At 43.3% G+C, this 15,770-nt stretch overlaps 1 protein-coding gene across 3 annotated transcripts in view; it reads right to left on the reverse strand.

The window, feature by feature from the left end:
- LOC133384403 (uncharacterized) overlaps positions 1–15,770 on the reverse strand; it is a 101,576-nt gene that overhangs the window by 15,584 nt on the left and 70,222 nt on the right. The window lies entirely within an intron of this gene.

A 15,770-nucleotide genomic window follows, 5' to 3' on the forward strand; every position in this document is an offset into this window, starting at 1 on the left:
GGAGCATTAGTTCATACTAAAAAAATGGAAATGGTCTGCCTTCAAGTCAATCCCGACTTATGGCGACCCAATGAATAGGGTTTTCATGGTAAACGATATTCAGAGGTGGTTTACCATTGCCTTCCTCTGAGGCTGAGAGGCAGTGACTGGCCCAAGGTCACCTAGTGGGCTTCATGGCTGTGTGGGGATTCTTACCCTGGTCTCCCAGGTTGTAGTCCAACACCTTAACCACTACACCACACTAAATATGCTGTTTTTATATCTGTTTTCTATTTGCACCATCCACAGTAAGGACTCAATGCCAGCTGAAAACATGGTGTTTTCTATTCACACTGAGGGGAAGGATCAATCACGCAGTTTCCTGATGACCATGCACTCTAATTTAACATTTCCATTCCCTCTGGTTAATTGGCAACCAAGCATGCTCAGTTTGTTCTACTGGTAAGTTTCATTTAAAAAACAACAATCCAGAAGTGTGATTATTTGTATTTTCACTGGTATAATACAGCTGAAATACAAATCTTTGCTTGACCAGTGTTATGCTTTAACGCACAAGTTAGGGAGAAAAGAAAAATAAGGCATCGTTTTTAGCAACATAAAAAAGGCTAGCAGAATGGGGGACAGCAGCTGGAAGTTGCTTGTCAGCCTACAGGAAATAAAATGAATGAAGGGAGGAGGCATGGAGAGGGGAATGATTAACATACCCACCTAAAAGCATTGGAGCAAAGTGTCTGCAAGCACTAGAGATATGGAGTGAAGACATCTTTTCCTTCCCTTTTCATATTATTAGAGGATTAGGTTAGTACAAATTGACAGGGGAAAACTGTGTGATAGCTTCTGTTTGCTGGTAATGTCATGTGAACTATGCAAATTTAAAGGAGATGTGAATAGCACCAAACACACTAAATCACCATGTAGATGAGCCCTTACAGGAAATTTAGATTTATGCATTTGAAGTGAATTAAAATGTTCTGTGGCCCTTTTGCAGCAAATCCCCCCCTTTAAAATGGATTTTTTGCAGTTAGGAAACTGATGGGGAAATACTGTATACTAAAACGAGGGGATAAACAAATGTTTAATGGGAAGACATGTAAACAACCCACAAGCAAATCAGGATGGATATTCGTTACCATAAAAACCACTTCACAAGCAAATCAGAAGAAATAATGAAGACTTCATACAATCTAGCCTCCACATAAGCATATCAGAAGGAATGCTCAAGAAAATGGTTGTCTGGAGGAGCCCTATTTCTCTGCCCTTTTGTGAACTGGAATCTCTTGTTCATGTCAGCCATGGGAGAAGCCTACAATGTCTATTTATTTTATTTTATTTTATTTATTTATTATTTGATTTATATCCTGCCCTTCCTCCCAGCAGGAGCCCAGGGCGGCAAACAAAAACACTAAAAACACTTTAAAACATCATGAAAACAGACCTTAAAATACATTAAAACAAAACATTAAAAACATTTTTTTAAAAAGCTTTAAAAACATCTTTAAAAAACATATTAACAAGCAATTCTAACACAGACGCAGGCCTCAACTTAAAAGGCTTTTTGAAAGAGGAAAGTCTTCAAAAGGTGCCGAAAATATAGCAGAGATGGCGTCTGTCTAATATTTAAGTGGAGGAAATTCCACAGGTTAGGTGCCACCACACTAAAGGTCCATTTCTTATATTGTGCAGAACAAACCTCCTGATAAGATGATATCTGCAGGAGGCCCTTGTGATGTCCCTGTATATATATAATACTGTAAATATGGTAAGTGCGGGTTTATTAGAGTATATGTGGTAAGTAGACTGAGTGAGAGGGGGGAGTACATGGGTTGGAATGTTGATGAGTGTTGTATTATGATTGGCTGAGCGCTTGAGTGTCTGAAGGTATAAATGAGAGGATGACAGTTGAGAGTGGGTTGGTTTTGGAGGGTGGATTGGATTAGGCAGGTAGTAAGGCAGGTTATTGATGACTAAGAACAAAGAGTAACACATCTTATGAAACCACAAGCTTGTTGACTATACCTTTAAGTAATCTTGTTATTCCCTGTGTATATAAATAAATATTTCTTGGTTTACCAAAACGCCTGATCCTTGGCTGGGTTTACACAGACCAGAAGGGTGGGCAGGGCATATACCAAGGTTGGGAAACAGTACCAATGGTGGCAGCAGTGAAGAGATAGTGTAACATCATCAGGGCTGTAATCTTTATAGGCACAAATATACAGGGGGGTTGAGGCCTGTAAGTGCACTCAGACACAAAGTAGCAATAAGCCAGGAGGAGATGAAGGCACAGTCTCAAGGCAATATTGTTTACAGAGAGTGTCTGGTGGTGCTGCTTAGCAGGGGGATCTTGAGAGATCTTTGTTAGAGCCGGTGAGAAAACTGTTTTGAGAGCAGGACCCTGAGGTGGGACCATGACAAGGCGGTGACCACAGGAAGGGGCCTGACAGCCCTCACCTGCAGAGCACAGTGATCGACTGGGTATATAAGGGGTAAGACGGTCTTTCAGGTATCATGGTCCCAAGCTGTATAGGGCTTTGTACACCAAAACTAGAACCTTGAACTTGGCCCGGTAGCAAATGGGCATCCAGTGCAATTCTTTCAGCAGCGGGGTGACATCTTGGTGATACCTTGCCCCAGGAAGTAGCCTGGCTGCCGCAGTTTGCACCAGCTGCAGTTTCCGGACCAGCCTCAAGGGCAGCCCAACATAGAGCACATTACAATAATCCAGCCTGGAGGTTACCAGTGTGTGGACAACAGTGGCCAGGCTATCCTGGTCCACAAATGGCAGCAGCTGTCTTACCAGCTGAAGCTGGTAAAAAGTACTCCTAGCCACTGAGGTCACCTGGGCCTCTAGTGACAAAAATGGATCCAGGAGCACCCCCAGACTACGGACCTGCTCTTTCATAGGGAGTATGACCCCATCCAAAGCAGGCAACTGACCACCAACCCACAGCGCCTCCGCCTTGCTAGGATTCAGAGTCAGTTTATTGGCCCTCATCCAGCCCACCACCAAGTCCAGGCAGCAGTCCAGGGCTTGCACGGCCTCTCTTGATTCAGATGTTATGGTGAAACAGAGCAGGGTATCATCAGCATACTGCTGACACCTCCCCCAAAGCTCCTGATGACTGCTCCCAAGGGCTTCATATAGATGTTAAACAGCATGGGGGACAAAATGGTACCCTGCGGCACCCCACAGCACAACTGCCAGGGGGCCGAAAGACAGTCATCCAATGCTATTCTCTGAGAGTGACCCTGGAGATAGGATGAGAACCACTGTAAAACAGTGCCTCCAATACGCATCTCACCAAGTCGGCCCAGAAGGATACCATGGTCAATGGCATCAAAAGCTGCTGAGAGATCAAGTAAGAATAACAAGGTCGCACTCCCCCCGTCCTTCTCCCGATAAAGGTCATCCATCAGGGCGACCAAGGTCGATTCAGTCCCATTACCAGGCCTGAACCCAGACTGGGATGGGTCAAGATAATCTGTTTCATCCAAGAGTATTTGCAACTGCTGCACTACTACCCTCTCAATCACCTTCCCTAAAAAGGGGTTATTTGCAACCGGTCGGTAGTTGTCACAAAGCAATGGGTCCAGGGTGAGCTTTTTCAGGAGTGGTTGGATCATCGCCTCTTTCAGTGCGGCTGGAACCACTCCCTCCCGCAATGATACGTTTACCGCACCCTGGATCCACTTGGTCAGACCTAGTCGGCAAGCTTTAATAAGCCAAGAAGGGCAAGGGTCTAGAGGACACGTTTCTGGCCGCATCATCACAAGCACCTTGTCTATGTCATCAGGCCACATCAACTGAAACCGTTCCCAAGAAGTTGCAGCAGATGTTGCACTGGACACCTCATTGGGGACTACAGTAGATGTGGATGGGGCATCAAGACTGCTATGGAGGCAAGCAACTTTACCCTCAAAGTGCCTTGTGAACAATTCACAGTGGGCCTCTGAAGGGTTTAAAACTCCATTTCCTGGAGTTGATGTCAACAGACCCCTGACAATACAGAAAAGCTCCACCAGACGGCTACTTGAGGATGCAATGGTGGCAGAGAAGTGGGCCTTCATCGCCGCCCTCACTGCCACACAGTAGGTACGGTTATGATGTTTTACTCATGCCCGATCAGCCTCACAGCATGTCTTTCACCACTTGCGCTCTAGCCATCATCCAACCTGTTTCATTGCCCTTAGCTCACTGGTGTACCAAGGTGCAAGCAAGAGAGGGTGCTTGGGGGCAACCTTGTCAAGAACCCGACGTGCCTCACTGTTCTACAGCGTGACAAGGGCTTCAACAGGGTCACCTGCTCTATCTACTGGGAACTCCCCTAGGGCATTCAGGAATCCAGTGGATTCCATTAGGCTCTGGGGGCAGACCATCTTCATCTGTCCACGATCCCTGCAGGGAAGGATCAGAGCCATAAGTCTAAACTTCACCAGGAAGTGATCTGACCATGACAATGGGTGACGTCCAGCCCCCATCTCCAGACCACCCCTTCCTTCATCTGGAGCAAAAACCAAGTCGAGGGTGTGCCCTGCCCTATGTGTTGGGCCAGTAACAACTTGAGACAGCCCCATGGTTGTCATGGAGGCCATGAAGTCCGAAGCCGGAACACTAGAGGCAGCCTCAGCATGGACATTGAAATCACCCAGCACTATTGTTCTGGGCTCCTCAAGCTGTTGAGACTACTTGACTCTTTAGGAGTAATGATATCAAAAGAAACACTTTCTGGCTAATGGTTTCAGGATTGTAATCCCAGTAGCAATTTAGTGGCATTATTTCCTTAATTTTCTAAGCAATGAGCACTACGTTTTGTTCCACAAAGCCTTAAGAAGACAGTAAAAAGGAGTTGACCATGTGCCATATAAATGGCACAGACTGCTGGATTAATTGTTGGCACTCACAGGGCAATGGGCAGCCTTCCATTTGGGACACAGTTTGAAGTATGATGGTGCCAACCTGATGTATTACTGGGAGGAAGCCAATTTGGCACAAAGATGTTGAAGAGGAAGTGATACTAAGGGGAAAAAGAAAGGCAGCGCATGCTGAGGAGACCAGTATGTCATAAGATGACCAGTAAAGTAAGTTGTATTAAGTATGCTAGTTACAGCATTTTTTGATGGACTTGCTAAAAATACACACCCAACAACTTTATGTTATCAACAAGGAATAAAAAACGAGTGCAACTGTAAGAAGAAAAGGAACTGTTGAAAAGGAAATGTTTTCTCTATCAGACTAATGTTTCAGTGTGATGAAACAGATTTCATCTGCTAATCCTTTAGCCAATAAAAGGCTGCTCTTGTTTTGGCTACCTAGTTCTAAACTAGGCTTAGGATGTACTGTATTTTTTCTTCTTCACAAATTTCTCATGTATTCACATTCCATCCAGGAAGTGAAGAAAATGGCAAAGAGGTTTTTCCACTGTTGATTGCCCTCCAGACTCTCTTGGTGTGCATTTCCTACTTGTAATGGATGATGTACTCTGCATGTTTAATTTGGTAATCCTAGGCTTACATCAAGGGTAGCCAATGTAGGGCACTCCAGATGTTTTGGCTTTCAACTCTCTTTGTCCAGAGCTTGGAAAAGTTACATTTTTGAACTACAACTCCCATCAGCCCAATCTAGTGGCCATGCTGCCTGGGGCTGATGCGAGTTGTAGTTTAAAAAAGTAACTTTTCCAAGCTCTGTCTTTGCCCCTGGGACTGATGGGAGTTGTTGCCAAAAACATCTGGAGGGCACCATGTTGACTACCCATGGTTTACATGATGTGATCCCCAGGTTGCTTTTGAGTAGGGACTGAGCAGGAGGAAATGGATTTTATACATGGAATTTGGCAGTTCTGATTCTATCTAGCTTTGCTTGCATAGGACTGCATCTTGTACTGAGTGCTTGCTTATGTCTCAGCCACTCATGCATTGCCATTTTTTTTAAAAGTCCACTAATTATCTGCAAAATTGTACATAAAATATGTATATTGTAAAAGTCAAGTACCACACTGTACTATATTTCTGCAGCATAATTTTACTGTTTTCCTCCTGGAAAAAAACTCAGGGGTCCAAAAATACCCCAGCAAAAAGCCTTTGGGGCCTATTTCTGCCTTTTATTGTGTAATTTACACATGAGTAGACAATCAGGGTTGTCCTTTTAGGACAGTGTCATCCGTACAACAACCCCAAATTTCAGCCAGTTACCACTTACCATTTTCCTTCTGGAAACAAAAACCCACTGGGCCCCAAAAATAACCCAAAAGCCCTAGGGGCAATTTTCTGCCTTTTATTGTGTAATTTACACATGGGTAGACCTATGATGTTGTCCTTCTAGGACAGCGTTGCAAATTTTAACCTGCACAATGTCTCCAAATTTCACCCAGTTACTACTTACTGTTTTCCTTCTGGAAACAAAACACAACTAGGATATAAGTTTAGCCCAGCAAAAAGCCCTGGGGGCAAATTTCTGTTTTTTATAGTGTCATTCACACCTGAGTAGTCCTACAGGATTCTCCTAATCTAGGACATTGTCACAAACTGTCACCTGTATAACACCCCCAAATTTCAGCCACTTACCACTTACTATTTTTCTTCTGGAAATAAAAAAAACACCTGGGGTCAAATTTACCCCAGAAATTGTTTATTTAATCAATGTGGTAGGGGAAGGTTACCACTCAGAAAAATTCTACCTTCTCTGAATAAGTGGTGTGGGGTTTTTTTGGCTCAAGGTCTTTTGGTATTGTCAAGCACGCTTGTGCTGACAGCACAGAAAAAAATGGTATCTGAGGGACAAAGTGACTTCACCCTTCCACTGGAAATCTCATTGCGGTCCAAATATACCCCAAAATCAGCCAGTGTGAGGTTTTTTTAACACTCTGGATGAAGGTTCATAGAATTTGTGATTCTGAATTGTATGAAGCATCTTGAGTGCCTTAGCTAGTTGTTGTTGTTGGTGAGTTATAAAATTGTCAAATAAATTAATACAAAAAGCTAGGAGTGTTTTATCTTTCTGCAGCAGTAAAAACAATGTCTGAGGAGAAGAGCCCAAATATCTGTGAGAACTATAATGAGAGATGTTTTCTGTGACTCCTGAACAGAGTTGCATTGGACTGCACTGAAGAGTTGTAATATAAGAATCCACTAGTAAACATCCAAAGATTCAGATCAAATGGAAGGCAAACAAGAAACTGACAACATCAGAAGTTGAACACTCCGTCATACTTCGCTGTCCATGTCACCGAGAGAAACAGAAAAGATTAACATTGTGAACTCAGGCGCATGTTATGGTCTAATGTCTGAGAAATATATTTTTGTGCTTTGCCTGCTGATATTTTATGCTATATGCTTGAGTAAACCAACCAGATTTACAAACTCTTAAACTAGCATGCATGGTTCTCTCTACGATTCATTAGGTTTCAAAATAACCTCTGCGTAAAACTATCAATACTTACAAGATCTGAATAGGGTGGTTCATGACAGATGCTCTTGGAGGTCACTGATTCATAGGGTTGCCATAAGTTGTGGTCAACTTGAAGGCACATAACAACAAAAAACTATCAATGGCTAAAATGGCTTCTGTTTAATGCTATCAGTGGCTTTTAGCTATGATAGCTAGATGGAAGTTTTATGTTCAGAAATATGCCACTGAAGTTGCTAGGGAGGTAAGTGGGGAATTGCTTTTGCCTTCATACTCTGCTTGGAGGTTTCCCATAAGAATCTGATTGGCCCCTTTTGGAAACTGGATACTAGACCAGAGGAACATTTGATCTGCTCCATCAGGGTTCTTCTCCTTTGTATGGATTGTCTCCAACCTACAACACAGTGGAAACTTGTGAAGCTGCCAACTCCAAGAACTGACACAATCAAATCAATAATGGAAGTGCATTGGCCACCTTCAGGCTGTTTTCTCAGGCAAAGGTACTATCTGCTTTAGGTTAAATTACTTTAACACTGGCTCTTGATCAATCAAACTCATTAAATGTCTCATAGGCAGAAAAAAGAAACCACACCCCAACCATACTTTTGTGAAGGTTTTCATCTAGTATTTTGCTTATGCAGTATGGACATATTCCATTCAGTAAGTACAAAGAAGCTATTATGCCCATTATGTTTTTTAAACCTTCTCACACTCCCTCCCAACCACGTGAAGTATTCATGAAGTTACAGGAACGGCTAACTCGTTTAGAAAATGTAATATAAAACCCCATGACTGATACAGTATGCCCCAAATTCCAGTTTACTAGGCAGGACAGTGAATTATTTTTGATCCAGCTGCCTCTTTTACTAAAAGAGAAAAACAAATCCCTTTTTACTCCAGCACAAGGACTGTATTGGTAAATATTTTGAGAATTTTGCCTCTAGTGTTTCCCTACTGACACTATTCAGTCATATCTTTGCTGCACTCAACCTCTTGAGCCTCATGCCAGTAAGAAACACCAGTGGGGATCATGCTTTTCCTATGCAGCTATCTTCCACATATATATCACCTATGGTGTACCATTTAACATAAACCACAAAACTTCCCATTCAACTCTTCCTTGCTCCCTTTCTTCATGGCCATAGCCCACTATGGCTGCTGATCATGGAACAGGAAATTGGACCATAATCAGGATCCACCTAATTAAAGGCGCACCTCTTCTTCAAGCCAATTGTGTTTTCATGGAATTATTCTTTCAGATAATATGCATTTGTTTATTGTACTTTTACAAAATCTATGTAGCGTACAGCCCTGCCAACCTTTTTTTCATGAAAGAATGTTTATACCTGTGGGCAAGAGCACTGAAAGGCCTGCATTCATGGGAAGAGTATTTTGCAATTCATGGTTGCCAAGGTAAGCAGTAAAGGCATTCCCTCAGCAAGTCTGCTGCGTCTGAAGGAAACAGTCTCCAAGGTAACAGGCTCACTTCCTTGGAGACCAAAACTGTCTAGCTTTCTTAGGTGGCAGAAAATATTCAATACTATAGAGAGAAGCAAAAGGACACGTGTTCTATTTTTAATTTTGCACAGGAAGCTGATTTAGATATTGCCCAAGGGTATGGTTTAGCTTCAGGGACACAGGGACTAATAAGCCCACCATGGCATCACTCCAATTTGACACCACAGTTTTTCACACTTGCAAGTGTTGTGGAACTGAACAGGTCATTTCCCTGACAGAAAGCTTCCAGGATCAGCTGGACCACTGTTTGTAGTGACAAGCGTGCTTTCAATATTGCAGTCAGTGGAGGAAAATAGGAATGTTTTTCTTGGTAGTATGCTTATGCACAGCTGCTATCACATTCCCGTCAAGTTTCACAGATACAGCACTTTTATCATGTGAATGGTGTAGCTGTCAATAAAAGGCATGCTTGGACAAAATAATTTGTTTGTGTTCTCTCCATGTCTCTTCTTACCCACCTACAAGTCAAAATTTGTAGCCTGGACTGCTAGACTTGCTTTGAAAAACATCTATGTGCCATTTTCATTAAGAGAGGGTCAAAGTGGTCTGAGATAATCTGCTGTGGGTGCTATTTTTCGGCAAGGTGATTGAGAAGGTAGTGGCTGCTCAGCTCCAAGTTTTCCTGGATGAATCGGACTGTCTAGACCAGCCTTTCCCAAACAGTGTGCCTCTAGATGTTGTTGGACCACAACTCCCATCAGCCTCAGCCAGCATTGCCAATGGTCAGGAAAGATGGGAGTTGTGGTCCAACAACATCTGGAGGCACACTGGTTGGGAAAGGCTGGTCTAGACCGTTTTCAATCAGGCTTCAGGCCTGGTCATGGGACAGAGACTGCCTTGGTTGTCCTGCTTGATGACCTACCCTGGGCATCAGACAGGGGAAGTGTTGGATCTCTCGGTGGCCTTCGATACCATTGACCATGGTATCCTTCTGGGCCATCTAGCTGGGATGGGATTGGGAGGCACTGTTTTACGGTGGCTCTGGTCCTACCTGATGGACAGGACCCAGAAAGTAGTGCTGGGAGACTACTGCTCAGATACCGTAAGGTTACATTCTGTCTCCCATGCTCTTTAACAAATATATGAAACCACTGGGAGAGGTCATCTGGAGATTTGGAGTACAATGTCATCAATATGCTGATGACCCTATCTCTCCCTACCACCTGATTGCAGGGAGGGAGTGCTCATCCTAAACTGGTGCCTAGAGGCTGTGAAGGGCTGGATCTGTGCTAACAAACTGAAACTTAATCCAGACAAAATGGAAGTGTTGCTGGTCAAGGGGAAAACTGCACCAGGGATAGGGTTGCAACCTATTCTGGATGGGGTTGCACCCCCTTTGAAAGAGCAGGTCCGCAGTTTGAGAGTCCTCCTGGATCCTGCCCTGCTGCTTGAACATCAGGTGGCTGCGGTAGCCAGGAGTGCTTTTGGCCTACTCAAACTGGTCTACCAGCTGCACCCATTCCTGGAAGCAGTTGAATTGGCCACAGTGACACATGTCTTGTTGACATTGAGGCTTGATTACTGTAATGCACTCTATGCGGTGCTGCCTTTGAAAACAGTTCAGAAATTACAGTTGGTTCAAAATGCAGCAGCCAGAATGTTAACTGGAGCACAGTGCAGGGAGCATATAACCCTTGTGCTTTATCGACTCCACTGGCTCTCAATTTGTTTCTGGACCCAATTCAAAGTGCTGGTTCTGACCTTTAAAGGCCTAAATGGCCTTGGACCAATGTACCTGAGGGACCGCTTACACCCATATGTGTGTGTGTGTGTGTGTGTGTATATATATGTATATGTGTGTGTAAGAACGTAATTGTGATTAACAAAACAGACGTTTTTATTGTAATACCAAAACATTTCGGCTTCCGCCTTCATCAGCTGCTAACACACAAATGCTGTTACCGAGGTGGCAGTTATAGAGCTTTGAGGATGGAATGCTCAGAGGGGCTTCCTTTGCAGAAGCTAAGTAGTGGTGGTACTGCCCTCCAGGTTCAGGCCATGTGGTGCCAGTGTGTCCAGAGAGTATATCCAAAAGTTCTCCCTTTTGGTCAATGCTGCTGGATCTGCTGGCAACTCTATCGCTGTTATGTTATGTTAATCACAATTATGTTCATACATATTTTTAGGTGATTAATGGAATCCTTATAGGGATCCAGAGCAAGCCTGAGTGAAGTTCTGTTTGTTGCTTTCAAAACTGTCTTATCTGTATATGTGTGTGTATGTATATATATAGTATTTTTTGTATATTAATTTATTTTAATGTTTTTTTTTATTTATTGTGTACAGTTTTATTATGTATGTGTTTGATCTTATTGTAAGATGCCCTGAGTGCCCTATTATTGGGTAAAAGGGCGGGATAGAAATATTTAAATAAATAAATAAATAAAATAAAAACATGTGACTTTGCTGATGACATGATGTCACTACAATACCTTTCCAGTTATATATCTGTGATTGTCTCTAACTGTCCAGCTGACATATCAAAGAGATGTCAGTCTTCCCCACTCTATCCATAAAAATCAACTCTATCTTCCCTTTAAAATGTCTCTTTAAATCCCACTTATTTTCCAAAAACTCCTCTGGCCTGTTGTTTGTTATCCCTCTGTCAAGGTTTGTCCTCCTTTTAAAGGGGGATGTGAAACCCCCAGGCAGAAATGAAATCCTTTCCATAATGAAATCTAGGTCTAGGGATTATTTATTTATTTATTTGGTTTATATCCTGCCCTTCCTCCCAGCAGGAGCTCAGGGCGGCAAACAAAAGCACTACAAACACTTCAAAACATCATAAAAACAGACTTTAAAATACATTAAAAGAAAACATCTTTAAAAACTTCTTTTTAAAAAGCTTTCAAGACATCTTTAAAAAAAGTTTAAAAACATATTAAAAAGCAATTCCGACACAGATGTAGATTAGGACAAGGTCTCAACTCAAAAGGCTCGTTGAAGGAGGAAGGTCTTCATAAGGTGCCAAAAAGACAACAGAGATGACACCTGTCTAATATTTAAGGGGAGGGAATTCCACAGGGTAGGTGCCACCACACTAAAGGTCTGTTTCCTATGTTGTGCAAAACAGACCTCCTGATAAGATGGTATCTGCAGAAGGCCCTTACCTGCAGAGTGCAGTGATCAACTGGGTATATAAGGGACAAGACAGTCTTTCAGGTATCCTGGTCCCAAGCTGTAAAGGGCTTTGTACGCCAAAACTAGAACTTTGAACTTGGCCCGGTAGCAAATGGGCAGCCAGTGCAATTCTTTGAGCAGCAGGGTGACATGTTGGTGATACCCTGCCCCAGGGAGCAGTCCACCACATTTTGCACCAGCTGCAGCTTCCAAACCAACCTCAAAGGCAGCCCCACATAGAGCGCGTTATAGTAATCCAGCCTGGAGGTTACCAGTGGGTGGACAACAGTGGTCAGGCTATCCTGGTCCAGAAACGTCCATAGCTGCCTTACCAGCCGAAGCTGGTAAAAGGCATTCCTAGCCACTGAGGTCACCTGGGCCTCTAGTGACAAAGATGGATCCAGGAGCACCTCCAGACTACGGACCTGCTCTTTCAGAGGGAGTATGACCCCATCCAAAGCAGGCAACTGACCAATTATCCAAACTCGGGAACCACCAACCCAGCGCCTCTGTCTTGCTAGGATTCAAAGTCAGTTTATTAGCCCTCATCCAGCCCACCACCAAGTCCAGGCAGCAGTCCAGAGCTTGCACGGCATCTCCCGATTCAGATGTCACAGAGAAATAGAGCTGGGTATCATCAGCGTACTGCTGACACCTTGCCCCAAATCTCCTGATGACCACCCCCAAGGGCTTCATATAGATGTTAAACAGCATGGGGGACAAAATGGTACCCTGCAGCACCCCACAGCACAACTGCCAGGGGGCCAAAAGACAATCACCCAATGCTATTCTCTGAAAACAACCCTGCAGATAGGATTGGAACCACTGTAAAACAGTGCCTCCAATACCCATATCTTCAAGTTGACCCAGAAGAATACCATGGTGAATGGTATCAAAAGCCACAGAGAGATGAAGTAAGAGTAACAGGGTCACACTCCTCCTATCCTTCTCCCATTAAATGTTATCCATCAGGATGATCAAGACCGATTCAGTCCCATAACCAGGCCTGAACCCAGACTAGAATGGCTCAAGAAAATCTGTTTCATCCAAGAGTACTTGCAGTTGCTGCACCACAACCCTCTCAATCACCTTCCCTAAGAAGGGGTTATTTGCGACTGGTCAGTAATTGTCACAGACCAATGGGTCCAGGGTGAGCTTTTTCAGGAGTGGTCAGATCACTGCCTCTTTCAGGGCACCTGGAACCACTCCCTCCCACAAGGATGCGTTGAGCACACCCTGGATCCAATCAGTCAAACTCCCTAGGCAAGCTTTAATAAGGCAAGAAGGGCAAAGGTTGAGAGGACACGTTTCTGGCTGCATCATTGCAGCTGGCAGCATCATCGCAAGCACCTTGTCTACATCATCAGGCCGCATTAACTGTAACCGTTCCCAAGAAGTTGCAGCAGACATTGCACTGGACACCTCACTGGGGACTACAGTAGATGTGGATGGGGCATCAAGACTGCTACGGAGACGAGCAACTTTACCCTCAAAATACCTTGTGAACAATTCACAGTGGGCCTCCAAAGGGTCTAAAACTCCATTTCCTGGAGTTGATGTCAACAGACCCTGACTATAAGAAAAGCTCCACTGGACAGCTATTTGAGGATGCATGGAGGCAGAGAAGTGGGCCTTCTTCGCCACCCTCATCACCGCACAGTAGGCACACTTATGATGTTTTACTCGTGCCTGATCAGCTTCACAGCACGTCTTTCACCACTTGTGCTGTAGCCGTCGTCCAACCTGTTTCATTGTCCTTAGCTCACTGGTGTACCAAGGTGCAAGCTGGGCTCCAGTGTCAAGAGCCCAAAATGCCTCTCTGTTCCACAGTGTGACAAGGGCTTCAACAGGGTTACCTGCTCTATCTACTGGGAACTCCCCTAGGGCATTCAAGAATCCACTGGATTCCATTGGTCTCCGGGGGTGGACCATCTTAATCTGTCCACGACCCCTGCAGGGAAGGATCGGAGCCATAGGTCTAAACATCACCAGGAAGTGATCTGACCATGACAATGCAGTGACTTCCACACCCCATCTCCAGACCACCCCTTCCTCCATCTGGAGCAAAAACCAAGTCAAGAGTGTGCCCTGCCCTATGCGTCAAGCTGTTGACAACTTGAGACAGCCCCATGGTTGTCATGAACTTTCTCCTATCATTCAATTCACTGCACAGGCTCTCACCCTGTGCAGGAACTACACATGAGCCATATTCTCCTCCAGATTGGTTAGAAAAAAGAAAAGAAAGAGATAGAAATGGGTAGCACCCTTGCCCTTGGACTCCCTAAGGGGCTCCCCAAGTTCTCCTGCAAAGTTCTACCTGGTCCATCATGTTCCAGTCATTCTTGTGTGTGTTGCCACGTCTTTTACGTATACATTGGATGTTCTCATACACCCTGGTTACAGCAGACCCATGTACCCAAACCCATGATATGAAGTAACTGCAACTGAAGCATGCATCACTGGAATGTCCAGAGACTGGGCAATGATCAAGATAAAAGCTATGGCATAGAACAGGTTGGACACTTGAGGAATAATCTGCTGAAGCTATGTGAATATTTTAAGCCTAACCACATAATTTAGTAAATGGCTAGATTACGACAATTCCATTTTAGTTCCATTTCAGTCAGAGCTTGGAAAAGTTACTTTTTGGAACTACAACTCCCATCAGCCCCAGCCAGCATGGCCACTGGATTGCGCTGATGGGAGTTGTAGTTCAAAAAAGTAACTTTTCCAAGCTCTGATTTTAGTTCAGTTTAGATCTCTGTGTTCATATTGAAGTGCTCTAGATCTGGGATCCCATCTTCATTTTATTATTGATTATTTCAAATAACTGTCTAAACAGCACTAGCTGACCATAGAAATGGAAGGATCTGTCAATTTCGATTCTCTCTTTTCTCATTTTTCCAATCTTAAATTCAGTTTCTGCAGCAATGTTCAGATTTATTTTGTAAAAAATCCTCCTGAAAGTTCTTCAGCATTTTAGTGCAAATTTATCCAAATAAACACTTTTTTTGTATACAGTTTTTTCAAAATTCCTCATAAAAATCAGTTTCTCCAAATTAACAAATGTTATGCATTTCATGCAATTTTTGTTGTTGTTATAATGTACACATTTTTGCAAGCAATCTCACCTGATATAGCACATTTTTGTATATAATATTTACTAATATATTCATTTTCATTCACACTTTTACCCAATATTTACCTTTATGTAAACATTGTTTGGTTGGAGAACTGTATTGCAAAATTGGTATATGTGCGAATTTTGAAGGATGGCTGGGTTCACATATTGTTTCAGAAAGTGCAAATTTGATAGATCCAGCTTTAAATATGAACTGAATCAAATTTCTCTCCCATCTCTCATTCCAAGGAAAATCACCAAGGCTCAGCCTGAAACCTTACTATGCCTGCAATGCAGAGAATTCCTTAAATTAGTTTAACATAGTTAGGCTTGAGCTACAGAATCTAAAAACATAAGCCATTATTACACATGCATATTTATTCCATATGCCTCTTTGATATAGTTTAGAAGGAGGCAGGCACAGTGAGAATACAAAATGCTCATACATCTTTTGAGGAACTCCTGAATTCTTCATTTGACTGGTTTTCATGCTAGCACCTAGTTTTAAGAATAAATGAACTTCCTTTAGGAACAAAATATTTTCATGAGCAATATGTATTGTGAGTTCTGCCCTCTACCACAGCCTGACTATATATTATACTTTGCCTC

Source organism: Rhineura floridana, chromosome 4, assembly GCF_030035675.1.
Source record: "Rhineura floridana isolate rRhiFlo1 chromosome 4, rRhiFlo1.hap2, whole genome shotgun sequence".
Classification (NCBI taxonomy): domain Eukaryota; kingdom Metazoa; phylum Chordata; class Lepidosauria; order Squamata; family Rhineuridae; genus Rhineura; species Rhineura floridana.